Raw genomic sequence first — 14,187 nt, forward strand, 5'->3', positions numbered from 1 at the left:
CACATATGGGATTAGGTTTAAGGCATCAGACAATCAAAGAATCTTTGACAGAATTAAAATCAGAATACTGGTGGCCGGGGATGACCGTGGCTAATCACAAATTTGCAAAAAATTGTGAAAACTGCAACAGAGATCGCAGTGGCGAACCGGCCGAGGTAGTGCCAGAACACATAATAGAAAGCATAAAGCGATCTATTTGCATGATTAAACAAGAAACATGCGTCCCAATGTATATTATTTAAGACTATCATCACTTAAAATGTAGACCCCAGCTCTCGGCTGACGTCTGAACTATTATAAAAAGATTTGCGAGTCTATAATGGCATATACGCAAGGGGCATGCTACATTCTGGCCATTGTCCTGCTCTTAGCTCTCGAGCTTATGGGGGGGCATGGCCAGCATGGGCATTGCATTGCGGGACTCTTGTCACTTCCTTCCTGAGGGAAACGGGATGGTGTAAAGGAAAAACCAAGGCATAGAGCAATCTATAATGGCAAAGGTATTAGGTTCGGGAGCTGGGTGGGTCAAACATTTAATAAGTGTCCAACGTAGTCTTAATAATCTGCCAAGAAATTCTCTGAGAGGTCTCAGTCCGTACGAGCTATTGTTTGGGACTAGAATGTTAATCCAGGACCTCGATAGTCAAACTTCAGTGGTTAAAGAAAAATGCTTTGATATCAAAGATCGTTTGGCTATTTTACAGGACTTAAACAAAAAAAGAAAAGACCTGAGCAACATAAAGTTGAAGCAACAGCCAACAGCCACTGAAGAAAAAACCACCTGTCCCAGCAAGGCCTGTCTGGATTCCAAAAATCGGGGATCTTGTCAGAGAGAAGATCGCGGTAAAGAAGGAATTTGGGCCTTCTTACAGAAAAGCAGTACCTGTCTTGTCTGTCAACGGGACAAGATCAGTGGTATTACCGCCCCTTGCTGGTAAAAAGGAGAACCGAGTTGTGTCCATCAACCTGGTTAAACCACAATTATGTGGCCGATAATAAGTAGTAGGCCAAGTGGACTCCCAAGAAGTAGTAGAACACCAAAGTTTGCTACAAATACAGAGGTTCAAACTGAGAGACTAATCACAATTGATAAACCTACAGTGAATCAACAAGGACTATGCAACAAAGCCATGGAACTTAAACCTCTTGAAACCCAAATCAAAATCTTACATCAAGAAACATCAGTCTACAATGATGTAACCACAGACTATGCTAATGAAACAAAGAAAATTCAAAAAGCAAAAAAGAATCCAGAAGCAATTGAAACAATTGACAGAACAGCATCAGGCTACTTCGTCAACTTCGATGATTTTTCAGAGGATCCGAGTGAACCTGAGGAACAACCAACAACAAAAACTTTCAAATTCAAAACAAAGGAACTCTTTCATCAACTAAAAGAAACCTATCTGATTTCTCCATGGATTGAACTTTGGGTGGCACTAGGAGTATTCATCCTCATACTTTGGCTCATCATGGTACTATGCTTGGGACATTTCATTGAGGGAAAATATGTTACAATGGACACAGAAAGTCAGAATATCAACTTGGTCCTGAAACCACACAAGTCTTCACACATCGAGAAAAGAGAACTTTCTTCAGTAAACTTCACAGCCAATCCTATACCCGGTGGGGTAGTATGGGACAAAACTGATTACGAAATCTATGGTCCGGTCGAGCTCCTGAAGTATCCTCATCAATTCAAGATTTCATTGAGTGACTTTGTAAAACCAAGCACATTCGCTGATGATTGGGACTTTGACAGTATTAATGATATGATGTCAGATCTAGTGATGTCAGCTAAATTTACAGGACATGATTATTACAAGGTTCATCTAATTATGACCAGATGTATTGTTATAACCACTATGGTAACCATTATCTGCATAAATCAGCTCAACCTAGAAATGTTTTAAATTATAACCAATGGGAACATTGTGCAACTCCACCAAAAGGAAGTTCAAAAACATTTTATGATAAATTTTCATACTTCTCAGGGTTTAACACAAGTGATGCAGAAACGTGTTATTTTAGACTGTTAAATAAGACAGGAATGAAAAACATGCTTACAAACACAAAATTAATCTATTCAGAGACATTTTTTGAAAAAATGAAAACATTTGGGGGTCGATTAGGATGGCGGACGGAAATGGGTACTGTCCGCCATGGTGGGGGAAATTTTACTCCCGGCTGCGCCGCGGAGATTCCGCGGTTGGGATTAGGATAATCATGTCACGAAACTCCGACCGCGGCGGACGGATCATAACCAACGCCGTCGGCGCTCCAATGAACAACCACTGCCGCGGACGGAAATTACCGCGGAAAATAACACATGTACCGCCATACCTGTGAATACTCCGTGGCCGCAATTAGGATAAATCCGCCCGTACCACGGAACTCACAGCCATCCACGTCCGCGGCGGAAAGAATGCTACGATAATCACAGCATCACTGCGGAAGGCCAACACGCACAACATCCCTAGCGACAAACAAATGTTAGAAAGTGTACCGCAAGTCCAAAGCAAACATATGAACATTGTCAACGCCCCCCCCCCACACCAACACCAAGCACAAGCCACCATGACACGTCCCAATTATCCAATAATGCACACTAGTCAACACGCCCACCTACCACCTGACTGCCAACAACCTTTGAGACACGACTATAAAATGACACCCACACGCTACCACAATCCTTTGCATCACAGCATTGCTGCCAGCAAGAGGTCCAATTCGAGATACTGCAAACTCACATAGAAGACACCCACCCACCACCCTACCACACCCACCACACAAACACCCACCACACAAATCCTACACATCACACACCACACACCTGCACCCCCCAACTCACTCAACTCACACACTGAGCACCACACACCATGGCACCCAAAAAAAAACCTAATTTCACGGAGACAGAGTTGAGGGTAATGGTAGATGAAATAATCCGTGTTGAGCCCCACATCTTCGGGGCCCAAGTCCAGCAGACGTCCGTGGCGCAAAAGAACCACATGTGGGACAGGATCGTCACTCGGGTGAATGCGTCGGGGACTGTGCCGAGGACGAAGCATGGCATTCAGAGGCGGTGGCATGACCTGAAGACCAGGGTCAAGGGAATCTGAGCTAAAAACTTTGCTAGAGCCAATCATACTGGCGGTGGCACACCCCCGGAGCCCATACCCTACACCGATTGGGAGGAGAAGGTGCTGGTGATACTACACCCAGAGAGCCTAGACGGACTTGACGAAGGAGAAGAGACTGGTGAGTACAAACCAAGCACCACGATCAGCACGACATGGTCAGGCTCACACAACTGAGAAGAAACATCTCCTACGCCCCAACCCATGCACGTTGGACACCAACTCACTAACATGTCCATGGCTCCCAACAGGCCCCCATGTTCACGGGGAGGGTGGTGGTGGTGGTGGTGGAGGGTGGGTGGGGTGTGTGAGAGGCCCAAACTACAACTCCCAACAGGCCCCCATGTTCACGGGGAGGGTGGTGGTGGTGGTGGTGGAGGGTGGGTGGGGTGTGTGAGAGGCCCAAACTACAACTCCCAACAGGCCCCCATGTTCACGGGGAGGGTGGTGGTGGTGGTGGTGGAGGGTGGGTGGGGTGTGTGAGAGGCCCAAACTACAACTCCCAACAGGCCCCCATGTTCACGGGGAGGGTGGTGGTGGTGGAGGGTGGGGTGTGTGCGACAGGAAACAGAAATGTCTACAAATCTATATAACCATGTAATGTCCACATTACTGACCAGGTCTATCTTGTCCCTCAGGTGATCGTCAACTGACTGGGGAAACCAGTACCCGGCCGCCAGCCTCGCCTCCCACACCTACAGGACTCTCTGGTGACGAGGACACAGGCAGCTCCGGTGCGGAGGATGGAGCGGGACCAAGCACGCAGCCAGGGCCATCTGGCTCACAGGGACTCCCGGGACCGACCAACATCGCATGTGTGACTCCAGCGACACCTGTCTCTGTGATCTGCACAGTCCCCACCACCACCAGTACCACCAGTACCACCAGTACCACCAGAATCACCAGTACCACCTGCACCACGACTCCTGCCGGTGCCACCCAGCATAACCCAGCGCACGACGCTGGTCCATCGGCCTCACACACAAGCAGGGTGAGTGGGCCACAAACACAGGCAACGGGACATCAGCCAATCAGGCGAGCCACACACCGCCGTGCAGAGGAAGGACAGCTACCCCATCCAGTGGCACAGTCCCTACAAGCCCTTGCCAGGTGCCAGGCGTCATACGACCGGTCCCAGGCAAACGCTGATCGTGCACACCAGGACTCAGTGGACAACACCAACGTCCAGCGCGAAATCTGTGGCATCCTTGGCCAGATGTTGCAGATCATGGGCCAGCAGGCAACGATGTGGAGGGAATGGGTTGGCCGGAACAACCCCCCCCCCTCCACCAAGTGTCGTAGCGCCACCGCCACCGTCACCTCCGCCTCCACCGCCACCTCCGCCTCCCCCGCCACCATCACCTCCGCCTCCACCGCCGCCACCACCACCTGTGCCCCTGGCGACGGATGTGGCCCATCAACAACCTGCCCTCCCAGCTGACTCTGTTCCACCTCAGAGACGGAGGGGCCGGCCGAGGCAGGAAGTGGCTGAGAGCAGTGTTGGAGCGCCATCCACACGCTCCAAGAGGGGACGACCATGACAATGTCACTGCCTGTGCCAGACATTCACCCAGGATACCTGTCCCACAGACAATCATTCCCACTGGTCTGCTGGACTACCCTGACACCCCCCAATGTGGTGTCAGCACGGACATTTCATCTGCCATTACCTTCAACTCCAACTCCCTCCACCCCACTTACTTGTAAATATTCACCAGCACAGAAGCACAACCTGTAAATAAATTGCACTTACTCACACAATGATGTTTTGCCTCCATGTTTATTCACATGATTGCCTTCAGAAACAGACATAAACAGGTTCAGGGATCACAGTCGTACATGATCATGGCGCTGCGGGAGTGACCTAGAGAAAATCAGAGACAGCAAACACACGTCAGGAAACAGATTCACACACATCACAACACAATGCACAGCAACATTACACAAATGACAACCATCACAAAAGCATGGGATGAGAGCACACACATCATGGAGACTTGTATGTCCAAAGACATGAAGACACACATATGCAACCATCACAAACAACACACAGCTGATTAACCCCACATCCACACAACACCAGCGAACATACATGAGGCATTGTCAACCGCCACTAGAGGTAGTTACTCACATTCAAGGGAAGTAGCGATCTATGAGCTGGCGCCTCTGGTCCACACCTTCCTCCTCACCACTATCCTCATCAGTCGACATGGGTGGGATGGGAGGCCGAGGAACTCCTTCGTCTTCAGGGTCCAACAGCAGTTCAATGCCATTGCGTACTGCCAGGTTGTGGAGCATGCAGCAGGCAATCACGATCCTGCATACTTTTCCTGGTGAGTAAGGCAGGGCCCCTCCGGTCTTAGGCACCGAAACCTAGACTTTAGCAGTCCAAAGGTACGTTCGATGACTCTCCGTGTCCTTCCATGTGCTTCATTGTACCGCATTTCACCCGCTGTTCTCGGATTACGTAGGGGACTGAGGAGCCAGGGCCGGTTTGGGTAAGCCGAGTCGCCTATGTAGGGGGATGACAGAGACAAACATCACAACAAGATATGGTGGGTACCCCATGCAACACAGAGATCACAAGAGTCCCCACTGCACACTCACCAACAAGCCACGCTTGACCGGGTCGCAGATTTGCCATGAGTCGTGGGACAATGCTGCTCCGCATGATGTGGGCGTCATGTGCGGATCCAGGAAATCTTGCACACACATGGGAGATGATGTTGTTTGCCAGGCACACCACCTGCACGTTCAGCGAATGGAAGTGTTTGCGATTCCTGAACACTTGTTCCCGTGCCCGTGGTGGAATGATAGCGATGTGTGTGCCATCAATTGAGCCCACAACGTGAGGTATGTGGCCCAGTGCATAGAAATCAGCTTTGACAGCTGGCAACTCTTCCGGCCGTGGGAAATGTATGTAGTCATTCTTGTACAGCATCATAGCTGTTAAGACATCCCAAAGAACCGTGCTGAACATGGCCTGTGACATCCCCCCGGCATGTCCAACTGTGTACTGAAATGTGCCAGTAGCGAAGAAATGTAGTACCGCCATGACCTTTGCAGTGGGTGTAATCGACCCAGGATACGTCCTACGTGGCTGCAGATGAGGAGACAATTGAGCCACAAGCTCCAGCAACCGACGTCGATCCAGCCGGAATTTCCGAATCACCTCCTCGTCAACCATATCCTCCAGCACAGTGTATGGCCGATGCACATTTGGAGCCCTCCTGTGTGGGAGAGAGATGTAACTTAGGTCAACTTACAAACGACGCATACGTGTACAACTCCATCACATGTGAACCTTACTGACAAAACTTCAGTCTTCACCCTAATGTTTAGTAGCCACATCACAGACACACATGCAACTGCATGCACACAAACGATAATTATACACACGCCATGTCATCAAGCACAAATGCCAACACCAATAATGATGTGCATACGGTAATTACATGCATGGTGACACAACGTACAAAACACATACAAGGAATGCATGTGTACCACCACCACTGTAGTCACCTCGCCAGAACAAGACACTGACAACAGATGCATAATTTGGCCACACAGCCGTGATGTACTGTGTAGTTGTGAAGATGTAAGAACGTCTGTAGGGTCACACCCGACGTCAACACGTACAAATGCACATCTGTTGCCCATTGTGTGCCGACCGATGGGCATTGTATGGACACGCATGCTATATTGTATGACATATGACCTTTCCCTATCACGCTCACATCCCTCATGACGCAACTGCACACAACACATCACGGTGCAGCGTCTGACAAGATAACATAATTGGCGCCGCCATAGCGGTGCTCAACTTCCGCTACTTCCCAAAGGCCATACGCGGCCAGCGTCCCTCTTCCCATTGGCTGCATGTGCAGGGACCATCACGGGCACACATCAGCAACCGCACGTGCAAGCCTCAGGCACGGATGCTTCAGTTGCAACAATGTTCTATCACTGGCACCTCCATGGCGGTGCACGTACTCAGCGGGGGAGGTGCAGGCCTATACACCCTGTAGATGTACTCAATGGACATGCCAGTTCATGACCCCCCTTATAGTCACCTTGCATCATCCACCGTACACCGGCCGGAGCGGCCGGGCCTAGGACGGCCGTGCCCGGCCATGTACACAACCGCATGGCCGGGCACGGCGGTTGTGTACATGGCCGGGCACGGCGGTTGTGTACATGGCCTGGCACGGCGGTTGTGTTCATGGCCGGGCACGGCGGTTGTGTACATGGCCGGGCACGGCGGTTGTGTACATGGCCGGGCACGGCGTTTGTGTACATGGCCGGGCACGGCGGTTGTGTACATGGCCGGGCACGGCGGTTGTGTACATGGCCGGGCACGGCGGTTGTGTACATGGCCGGGCACGGCGGTTGTGTACATGGCCTGGCACGGCGGTTGTGTTCATGGCCGGGCACGGCGGTTGTGTACATGGCCGGGCACGGCGGTTGTGTACATGGCTGGGCACGGCGGTTGTGTACATGGCCGGGCACGGCGGTTGTGTACATGGCCTGGCACGGCGGTTGTGTTCATGGCCAGGCACGGCGGTTGTGTTCATGGCCGGGCACGGCCGTCCTAGGCCCGGCCGCTCCGGCCGGTGTACGGTGGATGATGCAAGGTGACTGTAAGGGGGGTCATGAACTGGCATGTCCATTGAGTACATCTACAGGGTGTATAGGCCTGCACCTCCCCCGCTGAGTACGTGCACCGCCATGGAGGCGCCAGTGATAGATCATTGTTGCAACTGAAGCATCCGTGCCTGAGGCTTGCACGTGCGGTTGCCGATGTGTGCCCGTGACGGTCCCTGCACATGCAGCCAATGGGAAGAGGGACGCTGGCCGCATATGGCCAATCGCAAGTAGCGGAAGCAGTGCACCGCAACAACAGGGCCAGTCATTGGCCCATTTCACGATCACGCTTCCAGGGCTGACCAATTGCTGGCGACGTATGCCACTGACACGTGCTGAGGGCCCTATATATGTGTGTTGGCCAAAATTACACTTCCTACCCTGGGGACCAGTGCTGCCTGTTCACCTCGACCTGCTGCTGCTGCTGAGCTGACCACCGACTGCTGCCTGTGACCATCACCTCGACCTGCTGCTGCTGCTGAGCTGACCACCGACTGCTGCCTGTGACCATCACCTCGACCTGCTGCTGCTGCTGAGCTGACAACCGACTGCTGCTCTAGTGCCATACTCCGTGATCTTGCCATGTCGAGAGGCACAGAGATCCGGTCTCGACCCTTCACCGCCGCGGAGCTTGATGTCCTCGTGGACGGTGTACTCCGCAACTATGGACGCCTCTACGGCACACCAGGACGGGTGGTAAGTGCAGTGTGGGACATGTTGGTGTGCATGAGGGGGCCAAATAATCTGGCCTATTTCTATCTTAGCTGTGTAGTGTGGGCTAGACATATGTTCCTGATTGTGCATGGCTGCTGACAGTTACGTCTTGCCCCTATGTGTGTGACAGGCCACCTGTCCACTGACTTAAACCCTTTTGTCTCCCATCATGGTAGGTCAAGCTGCACCTTCGCAAGGACCTGTGGAGGAGCATAGCACGGGAAGTACGGGCATTGGGGGTGTGCAACAGACGACATACACACTGCCACAAACGCTGGGACGACATTTCCAGGCTGAGCAAGAATGTAGCGGAAGTAACACTGGGCCTGATTCCAAGGACGCCCCGTCTGGCCCGACGCTCCATGACCCCTCTCATGCACCGTATCATTGCAGTGACGCATCCTGAACTGGCCGAACGTCTGAGTGCCGATCAACAGCAAACTAGCGGTGAGCATACTGTCTGTGTAGGAAACCTGTGAGTGCTATGCATGTATTGGTGCACAGACACACTATTGAGTTCCGTGTTGCGTATGTATGTCTGTGATGGCATTTTTGTCCCATTGGGTGGTTCTCATTTGACATCCAGGTCCGCCATGTTGACACGCCACTTGCATAGTAGTTGAGTGTTGAAGCACATCCCCTAGTGGTCCATGGCCCCATGGCAGGAAATGTGAGGATGACTGGTAGAGGTGGGCCATGTGCAGGATGAGGGCTACAAAATCTTTGTCAGCTATGTAATTTGGCAATCCTGTTCCTTCTGTACGTCAGTCTGCCCATGACTCACACAGCTTTTATGTGCATTTCAGCTATGACAGAGGACACTCAGCCACAGACGGTGGAGAGTAGTCGAGGAAATGAGTCCGGCTCTGACTTCGCACACACGCAGACTGACACAGAGGAGGCCAGCGCCGGAGAGGGGGACAGGACCGTCCCTGAGGACTCGCATGTGGAGACACCATCGTCCTCCTCGTCGGACACTCTTGGTGAGCCTGCACTGTTGTCACAGACTGGGAGTGGGCACTCATCACCTTCTGTCGGAAGACAGCACACAGGGCCCACACTTCCGCCAACTGCACCATGTACTGTTCGTGGCCGGAGGAGTAGGGGGAGCAGAGTGGCGTTCAGTGCAGGCACTGCTGCCCCTGCCACGGTGAGCCAAAATGCACTGTGTGCTGAGGCCGTTGATCTGCTGCGACAGCTGTGTGTGGGGCAGACCAATATGACAAATGCTTTCCAGGACCATGATAGGAAGTTGGGGCAGGTGGTGGCATTCATGGAAGGGATGCATGACGATCTTGCAGGTCTACACAGGACAGTGCAGTCATTGGCAAGCAGTGTGTCGTCTGCAATAGTACAGTCGCATGAACAGGGTGCTACTTCTGTTTCCCCATCTACACCACTGGATGTCTCAGGGGGTAGTGATTATTCTGAGCAGGACTCAAATACAGGTTATTGCACTAGAAGCAGCGTCAGACAGCACGTCAGGGCACGCAGGGCACAGACCCCATCCCCTAGATCAGCTAAATCTGTTCACGTAGACAACGTCAGATACACTGGAGTACACACACAGGATCCACAAGTGCTGTTGGGGGACATGCCTTCAGGAGCTACACAGGCATTCAACACAAAAGGTACTCCCAAGGCAAGGGATACTCACATGTCCATGGACTGTACCTTGGACAAGGCCAGTGAGAAGACAAAGGCACCTACTAAGAGCAGGGAGACTCCCAAGGGCAGGCCGACAGCAGAGGTAAGGGACACTCCCAAGGACAGTGAGAAGACAAAGGCACCTACTAAGAGCAGGGAGACTCCCAAGGGCAGGCCCACAGCAGAGGAAAGGGACACTCCCAAGGACAGTGAGAAGACAAAGGCACCTACTAAGAGCAGGGAGACTCCCAAGGGCAGGCCCACAGCAGAGGAAAGGGACACTCCCAAGGACAGTGAGAAGACAAAGGCACCTACTAAGAGCAGGGAGACTCCCAAGGGCAGGCCCACAGCAGAGGAAAGGGACACTCCCAAGGACAGTGAGAAGACAAAGGCACCTACTAAGAGCAGGGAGACTCCCAAGGGCAGGCCCACAGCAGAGGAAAGGGACACTCCCAAGGGCAGGGACAAGACAAAGGCACCTACTAAGAGCTGGGAGACTCCCAAGGGCAGGCCCACAGCAGAGCAAGGTCCATCTCCCAAGGGCAGGGACACACACAGAGAGCAGGTGTCTACTGGAGACAGGTGCACCACAGACGACAAGTCTGCTGGCAGGAACAGGGCGGCGACCAGGGCACAGGCTACATCCAGAGACAACACTCCACCTAAGGATAAGGCACATCCTACGGACAAGGCATCTAGCATGGACAATGGCGCAATCAAGGACAGGCATACTTCACCCCTGGCTGCACTGAGGCTGATGTTTTCTACTAAACGCCAAACTGATGTCTCCGCGGCGGAGTCCCCCCATACCTCCACTCCCATCCAGGCCAGTCAGAAGCAGAGGAGGGTGTCCCCTGTAGTTGCATCCCCCATTACACATGATTCCGAGTCCAGGCGGCAGGCACAGAGCTAACGACAAGCAGGCTCCAGCACGTCCCCAGAAACCAGATCCCCGGCAGCAGATGCTCCACCTATGGTGGGTGGTGATTCTTTGGAGTCCCCACCACTTGGCAGTCCTGTCCTGTCCAGGGTGCACTCACACATCCCTAAGAAACGCAGACACACACCATTGACACCTGCCAACCCCGATTTGGCTCTAGGTCAGCTATCCCCAGCTCCCAGGCCCACCCTGCCTCCTGGCCCATACAGCCCTGTGGCTCATCATTTCAGTTGTCCCAGTGGCGCTGGTGCAGTTGACTCTCATGTATCAGATGGTGGCACAGTGTCAGTTGTGCCCTCTCCTGTTGCAGGTCCTGGCAGTGTATCTGGGTCTATGGCTCACGTGTCAGTTAGAAGATCTGTGGCTGTGTTGCACACTCCTGTTTCTGGTGCTGGCAGTCTGTCTGGGTCAGTGGCTCACGTGTCAGTGACTACATCTGTGGCTGTGTCTCACACTCCTGTTGCTGGTGCTGCCAGTGTGTCTGGGTCCGTGGCCCATGTGTGTGTCACTCGGGCTGTGGCTGTGTCTCACACTCCTGTTGCTGGTGCTGCCAGTGTGTCTGGGTCCGTGGCCCATGTGTGTGTCACTCGGGCTGTGGCTGTGTCTCACACTCCTGTTACTGGTGCTGCCAGTGTGTCTGGGTCCGTGGCCCATGTGTGTGTCACTCGGGCTGTGGCTGTGTCTCACACTCCTGTAGCTGGTGCTGCCAGTGTGTCTGGGTCCGTGGCCCATGTGTGTGTCACTCGGGCTGTGGCTGTGTCTCACACTCCTGTTGCTGGTGCTGCCAGTGTGTCCGAGGCAGGTAGTTCACGCAGTCCCCCTGATTCTGTGATGTGAGGTGCTGAACACTTCACTCAAATGTTATTTCACATGGTGTGTCCATTGAGAACTGCGTGGCACTCTTGTGGTTCCTGTGACGGGTTGGTAGGGACACGTACTTGTGCAGCCTATGATGTACCTGCTCTGTACTCTACAATGCCCTGTTGATGCTCTGATACTGCATACTGCCCTCTCGTTACCTGCCTATGATGTACCTGCTCTGTACTCTACAATGCCCTGTTGATGCTCTGATACTGCATACTGCCCTCTCGTTACCTGCCTATGATGTACCTGCTCTGTACTCTACAATGCCCTGTTGATGCTCTGATACTGCATACTGCCCTCTCGTTACCTGCCTATGATGTACCTGCTCTGTACTCTACAATGCCCTGTTGATGCTCTGATACTGCATACTGCCCTCTCGTTAACTGCCTGTGATGTACCTGCTCTGTACTGCACAATGCCCTGTTGATGCTCTGATACTGCATACTGCCCTCTCGTTACCTGCCTATGATGTACCTGCTCTGTACTCTACAATGCCCTGTTGATGCTCTGATACTGCATACTGCCCTCTCGTTAACTGCCAATGATCTACCTGCTCTGTACTGCACAATGCCCTGTTGAAGCTCTGATACTGCATTCTGCCCTCTCGTTAACTGCCAATGATGTGGCTGCTCTGGTGCCCACTTTGCCCATGCTCACGCATACACTGTGATTATACCCCTATTTTGTACAATAAAGGTAGTCTATCAAGTCTCGTGGTCTGTCGTTGTCATTCCTGCTTGCGTACTACAAATGTGTATTCGTATATGCTTCTCATCAGTGGTTTCGGTAACATGACACTCCCCCTCCCTACGTCACGTCCCTTGCTGGTATTCCCCTCCAGACAGCCAATGGTTTGTGCCTTACCTGCGTCGTCGTCCATAGTGGGCCATGACTAGGACGTGGTGGATCGCGAAGAGCATCGGGAAAGCGTGTAGCGCTGGGTCCATGGTGGTGGTCAGCTTGCGGTGGGTATCTCTGCTATGTCACCTATGTTCGCTGTGGGGATTCCGCCGTGTTCAGACAGGTTGTTTTTCCGCTGCGGTTTTATGTGTGTTTTCCGCCATCTTGATTTGGGGGACGGTCTTAGACGTCAGTACGTACGGCGGGGCCTCCGGATGTGTTCCGTCCGCCACGTGGTCGTGTGTAGTTCGGCGGCGGTGCGTGCTTTTCCGTCGCGGATGGAAATTTGACACGTTTTCCTATCCTGATATGGCGGACGGAGTATCCGCGGCAGGCGGACACGGAAAAGGCTTTTTCCGCCTACTCCAGGGCCGCGGTGGCTCTTCCGTCCGCCATCCTAATGAGCCCCTTGGTTTTGATTTCTGGAACAATAATATTGAAACAAAAACGATCTGGGGTACAAAAGATTGGCAAGTGCAAGGTATAGAATCATTATTTAGAGCCTGCATGATCCCAGAACAAATTATATTTTTGAATGATACAATTCAACAGACAACCTGTCTTGGCCTAGCCAAAATTAAAGACTTAAACAAACCGTCTATTCCAAAACCAACACCCGACAGTAATAGCACTACAGATGTTGAGATAGACGTATCCCATATTTTGAACCAAAACAGAACACATCCTGATTGGAAAAAATGGTTGATCTGGCCCACAGACACAAATAACTGTCAAGATAGATTCCTGCACAAAACACAGGGGTTCACATTGACCAGGCCAGACCTTAGATACTCCCAGAGACAACATCCAGGGATAGTAACTACTTACAGTGTAGGGAAACTCTGCCTTGAATGGCTACAGACATCCACACTGGTTGAAATTAAGCAACACTTGACTTTACTTAAAGAAGGTACTGACTTGCGTGATTTCATTAAGGGACCACGCAAACAGCGTCAAAAACGTTTCATAGCGGGCCTCTATATATGCAGCTTACAACGAAGCTTGGAAAGAAACTCAAATTGAGACAGCAGAAAAAATACGGGAAATTGACCGTGTTAATTTGGAAAAATCGCTTTCTGTTGTAGACAATGGGTTAAAGACTCTGTCTTCCAGAATATATTCACTGGACAGTATTGTATCATCTGCAATTGATATAATAGGGCAAGACTTACTGATGTTGCAACACGGTCAGTCACAACTGCGTTCTATTGTACAGCTTGGCTGGACGTTACAAAATCTGCGTTCAGGCTACGTGCCTTGGCGTTTAATCAACACAACGTCACTATTCACTATCTTTAACCTTACTGATACACAAATCAGCTTGGCACAAAAGGGTGCAGA

This window comes from Lissotriton helveticus, chromosome 6, assembly GCF_964261635.1.
Source record: "Lissotriton helveticus chromosome 6, aLisHel1.1, whole genome shotgun sequence".
In the NCBI taxonomy this organism is placed as follows: domain Eukaryota; kingdom Metazoa; phylum Chordata; class Amphibia; order Caudata; family Salamandridae; genus Lissotriton; species Lissotriton helveticus.